This window comes from Gekko japonicus, unplaced genomic scaffold (genome assembly GCF_001447785.1).
Source record: "Gekko japonicus isolate JY-2015 unplaced genomic scaffold, Gekko_japonicus_V1.1 scaffold1204, whole genome shotgun sequence".
Taxonomy (NCBI): Eukaryota; Metazoa; Chordata; class Lepidosauria; order Squamata; family Gekkonidae; genus Gekko; species Gekko japonicus.
In genome coordinates, this window is record NW_015171540.1 from 40,412 (window position 1) to 56,494 (window position 16,083).

The window sequence follows — 16,083 nt, forward strand, 5'->3', positions numbered from 1 at the left end:
GGGGTGGGAAGTGCCCATTGCAGGGAGAGGGGCGAGCCTGTCCGGCTTCTCCCACCGGCACCTCAAGCGGGAGGGGGTGCTGGGGGAGGGGCAAGGCTAGGCATCTTGGCCTGCCGGAGCCTCAACCATGCGGGGCAGGATGGCCAGCTTTGCCATGGCGGGGCCAGATGGAGAAGGCCAGGGCTATTTTTGGGCAGGAACGCACAGGAATGGAGTTCCGGCTGGCTCCCAAGTTGGCTACGCCCAGCAGGAACTCATTAGCATAATAGGCCACACCCAACAGCAGAAACTCATTAGGATTGGCTACAATTAGGGGTGTGTGGCCTAACATGCAAAAAGCCCTGAGTTTTGACAACAAATAAGGTAAAGAGAATAAGAAGCAAAAGGTAGGTGTGGCTGGATGACCACACTTCTGGTAACATGGGGGTGTGGCCTAATATGTGAATGAGCTGTGCTGTCAGGGTGTGGCCTTATATGCTAATGAGTTCTTGCTGTTGGGTGTGGCCTATTATGCTAATGAGTTCCTGCTTGGCTTTTTCTACAAAAAAAAGCCCTGGAGACGGCGACCCACACTCGTGGCCAGGCTAGCACCCCATTGTCTTCAGTCCCACAACAGGTATTCTTCCTAGTAAATCAATAAAAGAAATTATGGATATAGATTTACCATATATACCAGAAATTTTCTTGTTAAATATGTTAACAGATGAATGTAAAAAAACAGATCAATATGTTATAACGTATATGTTAACTTCAGCTCGTATTGTGTTTGCCAAATATTAGAAATTAGAGGAAATTAATTCATAGATTGTCAGATATAGTGGAGATGGATAAATTGTCATTAATTTTACAAGGAAAAGCCGAAGATTTGTTTAGAGATAGATGGTATAGATTTTATACCTGGTTAGAAAACAAGCATTGTAACAGACTCACAATATTGTAGTCAAGTTAATGTAATTGATATAAGTATCAGTGATGATGTGAAAATTTTAAATAAAACTCTTTTTTTTAAAAAGGATCACCACTCCTGGTATACCCCCAGAAGAGTGTTACACTCAGGAGATCAGAACTTACTGGTGTTCCCCGGCCTGAGAGACAATGGCTGTCCTCGACCAGAGCCAGGGCTTTCTCTGCCCTTGCTCCAACCTGGTGGAACTCTCTGCTGAGTAACATCCATGCCAACATCTTGCAGTTCTGCAGGGCATACAAGGCAGAGATGTTCTGCCACTGCCAGGCATTCAGTTGAGGCTCTGTCTTGGCACTCCCATCCCCCCCCCCAGCCCTCTCCCCACGAGGCAACGGTGCTGTTAGGATTTTAGCACCATCTTTGTAAACTGGATTACTATGTGATTATTGTTTTACTTAGTTTTAAATTGTTTTACTTGATGTTTATATGACTGTGTTGTACACCACCCTGAGCCGGTCCCACTGGGGAGGGTGGCTGATAAATTCAATTCAATTAAATAAATAAATAAAATCTAAGACTTTCAGATAGATTTTTCTTCATTTTTTAAAATTGATATTTTATTAAGTGTGTAAGTGTGTGTGTGTGTATCCAGATATTTTATGCATATCTTAACACTTCATTTTTCATATTCTCCTCTTTCTAAGAATCAAATTAAACATTGAAAGCATATAAGTACTCTCTGTCCTTGTTATCGTATTCTCTTTCTTTACCCGCTTGCCCAAACCGCCGTACAACTTCCTCTAATTCATGATCTAATCATTATTACATTCTTCTTTAAGTTATTCAAGACTTCTATACTTCTTTTGCTGGATTCCCTCCGTGCATCCTTATTTTATACTTCTAGTCTTTCTTCCATGCCTATAAAGGAAAGTTGAGCAGGGCTGCCTCCGAAACTGGGTGCTGCAGAGGGATAAAACCTCAATGTTTTATTATCACTTCAATTAATTCACAAAACATAAGTTCTTTTTAAAAAATCCCTCATAGACAGAAAAAAAAACTTGAGAGGAAACTTGGAAATGTTTTGAATTCAAAAATTGAACTTGGGTTCTGAATCTTAAGGTTTTTGTTTTGTTTTATACAGCCTTTCATTTATTTCATGGTCTTTTATGGCAGGAAGTGGCCTGAATGCAGGTTCAGAAAGATGACAATCAAAGTGATCAAAGTTACTATTATACAAATATTCCTATTTGTGGCAAACATATATAAAAGAAATGGGCTAAATCTTGACTTAGCCAGCCATGTAGCATAACAGACAACACCATCATGGTTTCCTGGGTGTAAAGAGGCAGGACTCAGGAAGTGCTATCTCAGTCAAATTTAGTTGGGTGAACTTCCAGGCAACAATAGTTCTATATGGTCATGGTCACACGGTCATTTTGATCGGGTTTCACCACTGTTCCCTATCACATTTGAAAAGGCTGATCAGACAGCCACATCTGTCTCCCGTATCGAAGCAGACTCACCCCCGCAATTCTCCCGGTTTTCTAGCGCATTTTCTGACACTGGGGAAATTGAGTACTTTCCTACTATTTGTGCTGTGAATCTGCAATTTCTCCTATCTGGACAGCCATCTCTTGGTATGAATGTGATGAGATCATCTGGACATCCTTCTTGCGGTCCCCCCCCCCGGGCTTTCACTGTTGTGCGCATGACCAATCCTGCGCTGAATGAATTAAATGCATTAATGCTCAAGCGCACCAGTGCTCAGTTGCACGTCGGTTGTTCATTTTGTTCGCTGTTCAGGGGGGGGGAAATGCTGCCCAAACCAACCCTCTATCAAAATTTTGCAAGCGGTTGGGCGAAGGATATGTGATCATCCGAACCCGATAAAAAATGTCCCGGATTAAATCTACAGCGGGAACAAATCGTGGTAAACTTGCTGTGTGCCCACACCGTAAGACTACAACAGACCTGGTTCTAATCCCTGCCCTGCCACTTTGTTCTATGGGTATCCAGTCACTCTTTCTTTCAGTCTAACTTACCTCATATGAACAAAATGTGAGTCCAGTGGTACCTTTAAGACCTCAGAGTTTTATTCAAGGTATAAGCTTCCGTGTGCACGCACACTTCTTCAGATACAATGAAGTGGAAGTTACCAGTCTATACATATAGGTAGAGGGTGAGCAGTAAATTAGCATACAACATAAAAGATGTTTAACAGATTCAAGGACCAAAAAGGAATAGCAAGCTTAATTTATATGGTTACCATTTGTTTGGGTTTAATTCTGGGGCAAAACATAGTGAGAGTAATTAATTGAGTAATTAACTCAGCTTATACCTTGACTAAAACTCTGTTGGTCTTAAAGGTGCCACTGGACTCAAACTTTGTTCTGCTGCTTCAGACCAACACAGCTAGCCTTACCTCATATGGATGTTGCGGGGATGAAATTGGAAAGGGGAGAACTCTGTGTGTCCCTCTGACCTCCTCAGAAGATGAGATGTATAAAAATATAACACAGATTGCATACAGAAGAGGGGGAAAAATAAAAACTGTCCTATCTTGCAAGCAAATATCAAAATGCCACCTCTCCAGAAAACCTGCTTGAGGTGTCTTACAATAATAAAAACATAAATCATTAAAGTTATTAACAATTACAACTCCAGCACTAAACCCCCTCATAAAACAGTTCAGGCTAGATGTAGACTGTAAAGGTGATTTTAAAAGAACCGTGCTTTAATTAAAAACAGAAATATTTCAGCTTGGTACCTAAAAGAGTAGGGTAGGCGCAAGGTGCCTCAAGAGGAAGGGCACTCCACAGGCAAGTGCCTCCACCGAAAAATCCCTGTCTCTAGTCACTACCTTCACTTCTGAAGATGGGAGCATGGAAAGCAAGGTTTGTGAGCAGAATCTTAGCTAGCAGGATGGATGGTATGGGAGGATACGGTCTTTTCAAAGAAGCTTATCCAAAGAGCCCAATAGTATGCAAGGAACATCTAGGTTCCCTGGACATATGCCTTCACCACATCAAAAATATCAGCATGTCACATGAAAAGTATCAAGAATGAAGCAGATACTGAATGGGGTACTTTCCTTCCACTCCAGTGTCACACAGGAGAGACAGTTTTGCAAAGTCAGCCATCCGCAGCAGCATATTGCTTAGCTATAAATGATGACTGTTTCCCTAATGCGGAGAAACAGTTAAGCAAGACAATCCACGACGCATGTATTATGTTTAGTCTACTTTTACATACACAAAAATGACAAGGAAGAATAATTTACAGGCTAAATGTGCTATTGAAATTAACTATTTTTATTCACAGTTTAAAATATATTGTCTCCCAAAGGGACTAAAATTCACCTTTCCTTTTGTAATATTGGTTTGTCAGGGCTGACAGTGAGTTCCTTGGCCAAGACGACTCCCTCTGCAAAGCACTAATCTGTTTCCTCTACACAGAACACTCTGAACACATGACGCATCTGTCCCAAACTATAGAAAAATTATTGTTGTTGATTCCTGGCCAAACAGCCAATATTACCTCTAGGCACAATGAGCTTCTCTGAGGCAGACACGTCCTTTCACATGTGCCAAAAGATAAATGCTGCTTTATTTTTATTGGTATGAAATCAAGATCCACAGGTGTATTCAAATTCTCTACTTGTCTCCTTTTGGGGAAAAAGAAATGTCTGAGCTCAGACTCTTTCCAAGGACCGGCATTATTTTGCAGCCAGGAAACACAGTTTTGAAGATAATTAGGCCAGACACATCTCAATGGCAAGTCTTTTTGCTTTTGTTTTTGAACCGTCTGGGTCATCACAATCATTTGTCCCAGTTCCCTTAGAAAGGAAGAGTTTGGAACCTAGAGACATGCAGCAGCATTCAGTTTATAGGCTTAACCTTTGGTCTGGGAACTAATTCTGGGGTAAAAGGCTAGCTTGTCGTGTCAGTATCATTCCCACTGCTGTAGAAACGAATCCACAAGTAAAGCTGTGTAAATGTTCTCCCCCCCTATCTTAATCATACCCATAAATACTAGCCACTTCACTCCACTATTCGATGTTGCAAGGGCATTAGAGATGTAGTGAATTTAGTGACATTCTGCGAATGTCTCAAATCAAAGTGAAGTCAGTTGCCAAAGAGATGCGTCCTTCATCCATCACCTAAAGCATTGATACAGTTGTAACCACAATATAGTGACCATTCTACTATATTATTCCCTTAGACATGGTCGGGTACTTTGGGCAGCTACTTTCATACCAGCTGAGGCCCAATAATTATGTATCATATTTGTTTGCAAGCAAAAGGTCAAGGATCTAGAAGTATTAGGCGACAAGACTTCCAGTTCCCTAGGTAGACAGCGTTGAGGCTTATCACAACCTTGCAAACAACAAGGAAGAGGCAGGGATATAAAAGAAGACTCAAGTAATGTTTTCTTCTTGAGGGTCCTTAGAGCTTTGGGTACTCAGAAGTGTATACAGACAGGAAAAAGCTCAAAAGGCAGCCTCCTTTTTGTGTTCCAATACTGAGATAGTCCCCTGAACCTGGATGGCCAAGGCTAGCCCAGTCTCATCAGATCTTGGAAGCTAAGCAGGGTCAGACCTGATTAGTACTTGGATGAGAGACCACCGAGGAAGTTCATGGCTGCTATACAGAGACAGACAATGGCAAACCACATCTGAACATCCCTTGTCTTGAAAACCCTAAGAGTTCACTGTAATTTGGCTGCAACAATAGCCAAAAACAAGAACAAAAAACCTGAGACATAATACCAGTGATATTATGTTCTGCCTTCTTCTGGAAGCATGTTTCTTTTTTAAAAAAATAATGTTTTTCCTCCTCTGTTTTATTTCTTCTTCTTCTGCTGCTGCTGCTTCTTCGATTTGTATGCTGCCTCTTACCACCAAACAGTCTTGAGGCAGCAAACAACAGCTAAAATATTAACAGACATCAATTAAAACATAATACAAATAAAACTAAAAGGCAGCCCACATAAACAGACTCAACTAATGAAAAGCTAAACAGAAGAACTCTGCTTTGGAGGCCCTGCAGAACTTAGCTAAGTACCAAAGGACCTGCATACCATCTGACAGCTGATTCCACCAGGACAGGGCCACCACAAAGAAGGCCCTTGTCCTCATAGATGCCAGGTGAACATCCCAGAAGCCAGTTTGCAGGCTGAAGAATGCAAAGTTCTGGGAGGAACGTGTGTATGCCATCTCCCCAGACCTGCTCCAGATCCTCACAACCATCTTGTGAGTGGGTTAGGCTTTGAGACTGGCCACCAAATTTGATCCAAGAATTTGATCCAAGATTTTTCCAGGCAGGGCTGGTGCCAGGCTTGTTTTGCACACACACACACACCCACTGCTGACCAGTTTTCAAAAACAGATGAATTGTAGGGAGCCGCCTGTGGCCGAGGTCATCTACTGCCAGCCACAGTTGCTGAGTCCCATTACTGACTTGTAAGCAGGGCATTCATATAGCTTTAGGGAAAGGTGTGGGAGCAGTTGCAAAGTTCTTCATGCAGAGATGTATTTCCCCCCAGTTGTGCTCGGGGATCAAATTTGAGAGTGAGCGAGAGAGCCGGGGGGGGGGGGGAGAGGAGCCCATAATGGGGCCAGGAGGGAGCCCAGAGGGGGCGGGGGCTGCAGCTTGCAGGGGCTGGGCCTCAAACCACCCTCCCAACCCCTCCTTGGCATTCGCCAACCAAATTCTCCTTCCTCTTCAACCTCCATGCAAAAAGACGGACAGTCAGACAGAGCTCTTGAACTGTAAGCCGGGGCCGCGTTGGGAGTCCTCCAGAGGGAGGCTGAGCCCCGGAGCCAGCACCAGAGTAAGGGCAGTGGTGGAGGAGGAGGGCCACTGCGTGACACAGAGTGTTGGACTGGACGGGCCATTGGCCTGATCCAACATTGGCTTCTGTTATGTTCTTATGAGGGATGAGAGGCACCCGGTACCCTCTCAGCGGATTCTCCGAAGCCAAGCCCCCTGGCCCAGGAGGAGGAGAGGGAGACCCCCCCCACACACACAAACACACTCCACAGGCTCCTTCACAGCAGAAAATCTGGTCCCTCCCTGGGGCCCCCACTTGGCTGCTCTTTGGGAAATGGGAGCTAATCTTGTTGCCCTCCCACCCACCCACCCACACCTGCTGCTAATATAAACATCATTTTGTTAACTATTTCCAAGCATTCAGACATTATGCATGGGAAACCTCACTGAGTTGGTGCTCAGGGAAGAAATGAAATTCACAAATGTGCTCGCATGACATAGGTCTGTTACATTCACATTTTATAGTCACATACATTTTAAATATACTGGCTGTATACTTAAAAATGTAACATGAGAAATGGCCTTTTGAATTGGAACTCCTTGGGGAATGGGAGCTTGTGCAGCTTAGGGGTTCTGTGACTGAGTTGCAATTAAGCTTGCCAAGTGCCCACTAATGACAAGCAAACTCCTGGCAATGTTGGCCACTGCCCACCAATCCTCAGCTGGCCAGTGTGTGGTAGCAGGACAGCCAAATGGGGTGGGAATGATCATCACCACCCTGTGATGATGTCACTTATTGCTTGACCTGGAAGCAACAGCAGTGCATCAGGTTTCAGCCTCGCAGGAACTCTCAGACGCAATAATTCCTTTTACAAGCTTTATTGTGGTGGTGGCAGCAGCCGCAGGCCCACAGTGGGGCCCAAAGAGGCCTCCCAGACCCCAGAAGTGGGCGGAGGGAGGCACAGGGCAGGCTCCAGCCATGCACAGCTGTGACAGAGACAGGGTTGGTGGCAGGGGGAGGAGGCTGGGACACTAGCCAGTGGGCCTGTGCAGTGCCCTCCCACCAGCTTGTATCCTTGGCCTGAGACCTGACTGCAGAGCCTGCAGAAGGGTGGGGTTGGCTGGAAGACATTATACTGGGGCTGGGGTCAGGCCAGAGGGAGAGAAGAGATGGAGTCCAATGAAAGGAATGGGTATAAAAGAAGGCCCCAGGAGACAGCTGAGGAGGACTACCTGTGGCTCCAGCCCTAGACCTCAGAGAGAGTGACCGGTGAGGTTGACCAAGCCCAGGGAGCTGGTGGAGGGATGATGATGTAACCCCCTCCCCACTTGAGTCTGAGGTGACTCCTCTCCTTTCCCTTCCCTCCTTTCAGGCATCACCAGCCAGGAAAAGGGGGTCACCAAGAGAAGGCACGTGCTGGCGCATGGTGGCATTTGAGAGGAAGTTGGCAGAAGGAAAGGACCCCCACGACAATAAGGCAGGCCAGTGTTATTGGCTTGTATCCACCCATCCATGCACAGAAGGCACACCAAATGTTTCCAAGCCCTCTTCCTTCCTGCAGCTCCTTCTAATGCCTAGAAAAGCACTTATTGAAGTCATGGGACATACCCAGAAGAATGAGAGCAGAGGGGTGCATGGGGGAGAAATCATCCCTCCTCCCAAGCACAGCTCTGCTGAGGGAAGGAGACATTCATCCCCTTGCTTTTCTCATTCCACTCTCCCAACCTGTGTTGCTCTTCCTCTGTGTAGGGCCCATAATCACAGGAATGACCTTTCAGGAAGCAGAGAGTAAGATGTACACTTCTCACAATGGACGGACATAAGCTGTGGGTTTCACAGGGATCAGTCCTGGAACTGGTGCTATTTAAAAAGCAGGGGTACCAGTTCCATGGAGTGAGTCATATGCTCTTAGACTCTTCCAGTGATTCTGCATAGGTCAGAGACAGAGCTTGCCCCCATGAACCCATCCCCCCCTCTATCTGTATTCATTCTGGTGCTTTGAATATATGAAGAGTCATGTATCTAAATGAAACTCATGACTCTGTTCAGAAATGTTACTTGTCATTGTGATCTGTTTTATTTTTACCCTGGCTTTCTCCGCAGCCAGGATCTAACAAAACTTATATCACGTTCCTGTCTTACATTTTATCCACACACGAACCATGTTAAGCTGGTACGACTGGCTCAGGGTCACCTATGGAGCTTCCATGGCAGAGCGGGGGTTTGGACTTGTGTCTCCCAGATCCTAGTTTGACACTAACCACTACACCAAGAGAACTTTTACACTTTTTAAAAATTTCAGAGTTGGCAGTTTCTGCATCTCTCTTCATAGAGCACCTCAATCAAAAGAAGAACATTCTCATCAGATAAAGACAGGAACACAAGAAACACTAGAATCTCCAGCTCTCTTTGTCTCATGCACCTTGTCCTACATGCTTTTGTCAGCCACATTTGGTGTCAATAATGTCTGAGTAAAAAAGAAAGACCTATTCACTGAATTGTTCCAATTGTTCTATTGGATCTATTTCAAACAGCATTTTCTCTCTAGATACAGTCTCAGAAACCTTGAGGAACTGGGAGAAAATCCCAGTGACCTATGGGGGGAGGTAACCCCTGATGAGCCCAGTAGACTACAAGCTAGGCACCAGAAATAGTGGGAAAAATCAACTTCTGGGTGAAGAAGGTAGCAGCCCTCTCTTTGAGAAGCCTTCCTGGATGAAGAGAAATCAGCTTTTCATGGGTAGATTGGGTGTAGATTCTAGCAGCAAAGAATTTCACGTATATATTAACAAGAAACAGTTCAGCAGTAATGGAAAGCAAACTTTACACTCTGGGGTCCAAGCTACTGACCATTTTACAGACTGTACCTATATAATCTAAATTAGGAATGAGCAGTCAGTTCCGACAAACCGAAAAACAAACTGAAAGCATGCCGAAAGCCGAATCAGATTCCCTAATCTGATCTGGCTGGCCAAACAGGGATTCCCCGTATGGATGCTGTATATTCGGCCTCCATTTGGGGAATCCCTTTGCTGGGCGGGGAAGGGAACTTGCTTCAGGGGCTCGTGCTGCCTCAGCAGAGTGACTCCCCAGCCAAGGGAAGGTACTTTAAATAACTTCCCTTGGCTGGGGAGTTGAGCTGCGAAGGCAGCATGAGCCCCAGAAGCAAGAGTTGTTGTTGTTCAGTCGCACAGTCGAGTCCGACTCTTCGCGACCCCATGGATCATCTCCCGCCAGGCCCTCCTGTCTAGAAGCAAGAGAAAGGGTTTTAAATGTAAACACTTTCCCTTCCCCGCCTGCTTCGTGCTCCTTCCCTTTGTGCTCCTTTCCTTCCCTGCCCACTTTGCGCACCTTCCTGTTCCCCTGCTCCTTCCAGGCCTTCTCCGGCTCAGCCAACTTGGCAGACAGGCCAGTGAGGGCTCATTTCAGGCCTTCCCCGGCTTGTCCACCTTGGCAGGCAGGCCAGGGAAGGCACTGGGGGCTCACTCCAGGCCTTCCTCAGCTCGCCCACTTTGGCAGGCAGGCTGGGGAAGGCACAGGGAAGCATGTTTAAATACCCCCCCCCCCAAGTAGCTAGCTAGCTTGGGTTGCAGTGGGCTATCACTGAAGGGAAGGCAAATTGCCATTCCTTCAAAGAATGGGGGATTTAAACTTTAAACCTATCTGCAATTTGCCTTCCCTTCAGTGATAGGAACCCCCCCTTCAGGAGGGGGTTATTATACACTAAGGGGGCAGTCCTCATAGGATATAATTGAGCCAAATAAATGTGGCTAGTCCAAGAATTCCTGAACACCAGTTTCATACCGATACTGGAATTTGGGAATATCGGCAAATACTGATTTTTCTTTTGTTGTTGTTTCGGTAGATCCGAACCTGAAAAATTCTGATATTTTTTTTTGTTGCCTAATCTAAATGTACCTTCTGTCCAGATTTTTCTAAAGGAAGGAAAAACATGCATCACCCACCAGCCCGTCCCATCTTTGATACCAGCTAAGTTGCTGTCACCAGTCCACTGAAAGTCCAGAAAAACCCATACAGCTGATTTGAGGACAAAGCAGAAGAAGCCTCCCTTTGCCAGAACTCACACTGATTGTTCCCGAGGAGCAAGTGTATCTGTCAACTCTAAGAATATGTGGTTTTGAAGGAGCTCTAATTTATTCTGAAGTTGAGAAATACAACCCTCCTAAAGTTGGCTGTTCCATTCTCCATGCCCTAAACAATTCTGACAAGAAAACAGCTATTATTCATCTATAAATGTCTCTGGAATCTCAACCCACTGCACCATTCTATTCCCATTAATTCCATGGCTGAATCTTCTGTCTTTCTTTCTTTCTTTCTTTCTAGCCCCCGGAGGGGATTTTTTTTAATTTTGCATAACTACAAAAACCACTACAGAAAATAGGAAGGGGAACTACATATACCCACAACTACCTAAAAACCCAAGAGAGGAGATCTTCATTAGCTTACTCGCAATAAAACTTTCCTTTGTTTAAACATAAAACAAACTGAGTCAATCATTAATACATTTTCTTTTTCCCCCTAACTTTTACAATTCACTGTCTAAAGACAACATCCCCAAGTCTTCTATTTTCATCTTCTTTCCCGAGGCACCATTCAGAGTCCTTCAGCCTCTCTCTATTTATCATCTTTTTCGTAGCTTGTAACAACTTTTTGGAGCAGCCATCCCGTTCTTGTCCAGAGAGTCCTCTCCGGAAGAACTAGAGTCCAGCTCGCCACTAGACTTGCTGTCCTCTTCTTTTTCTTCGTCCTCTGATCTTCCCAGCTGCGCTTTTAGAAAATCTTTGGCTTTTATGACAGAGTCAATCTTTTCTTTTTTATCTTTGATCTTGAAAGTGACTCCCTTTGGAAACAACCATTTATATCCAATTGAGTTTGTCTGAAGAAAAGTCACCAACTCTTTGTATTTCTTTCTCCGTTGTCTCACATCAAATGGAATATCCTTCAGCGTTCTGATAGCACTTTCTCCCACTTTCAGGCCCCCCCAGAAACCGCTTTCAGGATTGCATCCCTTACATGCCTCTTTGAGAATCTTACAACAATTTCCCCAGGCAGATTGTTCTTCTTTATATATCCTGAATATGATCTAAAGACCACATCCATTTCGCTTAATAACAGTTCTTTTTTCATATCTGCCACTGGAACTAGTAGTTCACTCATCTCTTTTTTAAGATTCTCCCCCGATTTTTCTGGCATGGAAGCAAAGAATCATGCTGGCCTTTTCCATTTGTTTATCAAACTTCACTTTTCAATGATCTTCACACAGTTTAAATGATCTCCACACAGTTTAAATCACCACTTGTTGTCGATGGGAAAGAACTTTTGTGTATAGGAGCCTTGTGAGCCAATTTGAATGTATGGATACCCTTGTGGTGATAAAGAATATATCTTGAAACGAACGCAGATACACTCGAGAAGTGTTCGTCTGTTCCTGTGCTGGGCCTTTTCCATTTGAACTTGTAGCATTTGATCTTCCAAAGAAGTTGTCTTTTCCTCAAGCTTTTGCACTTTCTTCTTTACTTTTTGTGTAGTTGCAGTCACTTCCTTTATTTTCTCAGCATCTTGCTTCATAATTTGTATCAGATCACCCATCTGGGCTTGAGTTGCACCCATCTGGGCTTGCGTTGCTGTTATGCTTTGTGTTACTTTTGACATCTGTTCTTTGAAGTTATTCAGCTGTTCCATCAGAGGGCGTATAGACTCTGCTACAGCATTCGCCATCTCACTGGTTACTTCCAGTTAAGGACTGTCCAGCCCCCTAGCTTTCAGAAGTCTTTCTTTGTCCTTCTTTCCCGCCATCTTTATCGTTTGTTTACTTTTCCCAGCTTTGCTAAAGTCTCTGAATGTGCACTCAATCACTTAAACTCCCGCGGGTAAGTGTCTCTCGGCAGTTTTCTCCGCTTTTTCTTCCGCTCCCCCCTCACTCGTTTGACATATGTGCATGGGAGGCGTCCCTCCCCTCGCTTGCCTTTTCTCAGTTCCGTGAAGTAGGGTGGGGAGCTGCCTTTTGTTCTTTAAATTGCCTTAGCATTGACTCACGTTCATTGTTGGTCTTCCAACCCCGCTCAAGGCTTCATTTCAAACGCCGGATCTCCTACGCTTGCTCCGGTTAATGCCACTAGTCCCATCTGGGTCTCATGTCACAGGGAACCACTGGAACAAAGAGGAGCCTCAATTCTCAGGCATTCCACCCTCGAAGAGGCCGCCTCTTCAAAAGTTCCTTGGCCAGGGCCCCTTCCCCGGGTCCCTGGGGGGGGTTGCGAGCCTGCGCACCCCCTCCCCCGGCCAGAGCGCAGCTTCACCCCTGAGCAATCCGGGAGGTGAGTCTGCTTAGCATGCCAAACCAAACAAAGGTTAGTGAAGAAGAGGGCCAATATTAAAACCTATCTAACCTATCTAATAAAAGTGGGAAAAGTGGACAAATTTTAAAACATATATATATATAATTGTTGTAAATGGGCCCCTGTATATGTTTTAAAATTTGTTATTAATAAATACATGTATCTTTTCCCACTTTTATTAGATAGGTTTTAATATTGGCCCTCTTCTTCACTAACCTTTGTTTGGTTCTGGATTCTATTGTTAGGTTCAGTTTTTTTCCCTTTTTGTTTCTGCTAGTCTGCTTAGCATGCCGCCATCGACCGGAAGCTTTCTTTCTTTCTTTCTTTCTTTCTTTCTTTCTTTCTTTCTTTCTTTCTTTCTTTCTTTCTTTCTTTCTTTTCCTCTCGCCTCTGTGCTGTATTTTCACAAACACCATAAAATTACCTAATTTCAAATGAATTAATGGAAAATATTCTGTCTGATTAGTTGTATATAAAGTATAGAAACTTTTGTATGTGTATTTGTGTGTGTCTGTTTGGGAATGACATGGGGACAGGAGCAAAGAGGGGCTTTAAAAACCTCTGTAAGAAAACAAACAGCAAGATGGTGGATGAATGTCAAGAAATCAAAGACAAATACGAAGCAATCACATAGACTTGTTCACCACATAGTTGTCATCTTGCAATCTGTCTGCTCTGTGGGATGGCTACTGAATACACATCTCATAAAAACGAAGCCTCATGTAGACCTAATGTCAATGGTGCTCTGGATATAGATTATACTCAGATGGCACAGGGATGGTCTCTACTGTTCAGTTTTTCTTGGCAAATCTCTTTGTTAGAGCAATAAATAGGGTGTATGCGAGCCACAAGGGGGCTGCGGTCGCTCAGAGGTTAAGATGCTGAGTTGCAGAACAGAAGGTCAGTAGCTCAGCAGTTCGATATTCTAGTGCTGCGTGATGGAGTATGCTCCCGTCTCTGGCCCCAGATCCTGCCAACTTAACAGTTCGAAAACAAGACATTGGAAGTAGATAAATAGGTACCACTTTGGTGGGAAGGTAGCAGCATTCTGTGTGCCACGGCATTTAGTCATACCAGCCACATGACCACAGAGAAGTCTTTGGACAGAGAAGTCTTTGGTTTGGAAACAGCGAAGAGCACCACCCCCTAGGGTCTGATTTGACCGGCTTTCGAGCAAAGGTAAACCTTTACCTTTACTTACACCAGCAATTCCTTCATTTCACAGAAATAAAAATTTACCTTTACTTTATGAGAGCCACAAAGCAAAAAAGCCAATAGAAGAAGAAGAGAAGAAGAAGAAATTAGATTTATACCCCGCCCTTCACTACCCAAAGGTGTCTCAGAGCGGCTTACAATCTCCTTTCCCTTCCCCTCCCCACAACAGACACCCTGTGAGGTAGGTGGGGCTGAGAGAGCTCTGAGAGAAACTGCTCTTTTTCAAGAACAGCTGTGCCAGAGTTATGGCTTGCCCAAGGTCATCCAGCCAGGTGCAAGTGGAGGAGTGGGGAATCAAACCCTGTTCTCCCAGATTAGAGTCCGCGCACTTAACCACTACACTACAGAATAAGGTTCTGGCAATTTAAACAGTAAAGCCTAATGCCATGAAAAAATGTGCAGTTTCTTGCCATGAGAACCAAAAACTAGAACAATTGCAGGCAACAGGTTATATGACAGACAATAGAATCTTCAGTGCACAACCCATGCACACTAATTTATTTTGTTTGTTCCATTATCATGAATGATTAAGAATGTTGCTGTTTTTTGACGTACTTAAAAAACCTGCAGAACCTGTTTATTTAGAATAAAGTAATGATTCTGCGGAAAAAATTAATTGAATGTGCACACCTTGGGCAACAAAAGCTCCACTATCTGTCTCAGACTTAGTACAGCTGTCTCAACCTTTGGATGTCATAGAATCATAGAGTTGGAAGGTACCTCCAAAATCATCTAGTCCAACCCCCTGCACAATGCAGGAAATTCACAAATACCTTTTCCCTACACCCCCAGCAAAAACAGAACATGATCTTAGAATCCACTAGCACTCTGTGGCCAATGAAGTCTCACTGCAGTTTCTCTACTGCTTGTCATTCTCTGACACTACAAAAGTCTAGAACAAGAATCAAACCAAACAGGTGCTGCTGGATAGGCCCTGAGGTATGTCTTAGTAAATTAAATGGGACCTATGGAAAACATGATTCCTATGTCTCTTATATATATTTGCCGAATGGTAGTGGCTTCTGGCCTATGGGGTGGCGAGATTGCATGCGCTCCCTCAGCCATTGGCCCACCAGCTGCCAGTCAAGACTACTGCCAGTCAAGACTACCATGACTACCATGATGCAGTTTGTCCTGTCTGGCTAAAACAATGGATTCTGTTAGAAAATAAGAAGTTGTTGGCGCTAGAAGGGCATGATTGTAGATTTGGTTCGCACGCGTATTTATGGTATGAGAAAGTGAAAGCAGATGGTTTTTTTAAACATCATTACATAAGAAGAACGCTCTTTGACGTATGGATTAAATATAAAAGATTTTTTTCAGATAAAAGACCGCTTTGGATTGTACCTGCAGAGGTAATAAAACCTTTTTCGTCATCTAGAGGAGAAGATTGGGTTCAATATAAGGACATGTTAAAGCAGACGGGAAATACGTATGAAATGAAAATGGAGGAAGATTTGGCGTTTAGATATGGTTGGTTACAATATAGACAAATTTATGATGTATTTAGGAAAGATAAAAAGGATTTTGGTTTTAGGGGAAAAAATAATGAAATTGAAAATGTGTGGTTTGAAGGGGGGAAAAACAAATTTCTAAAATGTATAAGGTGTTAGTGACTTGGTATACTGAAGATGAAACGGTAAAGGAGCATATGTTAAAATAGGCAATTAATATGAATAAAGAAATATCTATGTAATCATGGGAATTTTTATGGAAGAATGCATTGAAGATATCAACATGTAATAATTTAAGATGATGTATAGATGGTACATGACGCCAAAAAAGATTGCAAATATGAACTGTAACGTTTCAATTAAGTGTTGGAAATGTAAA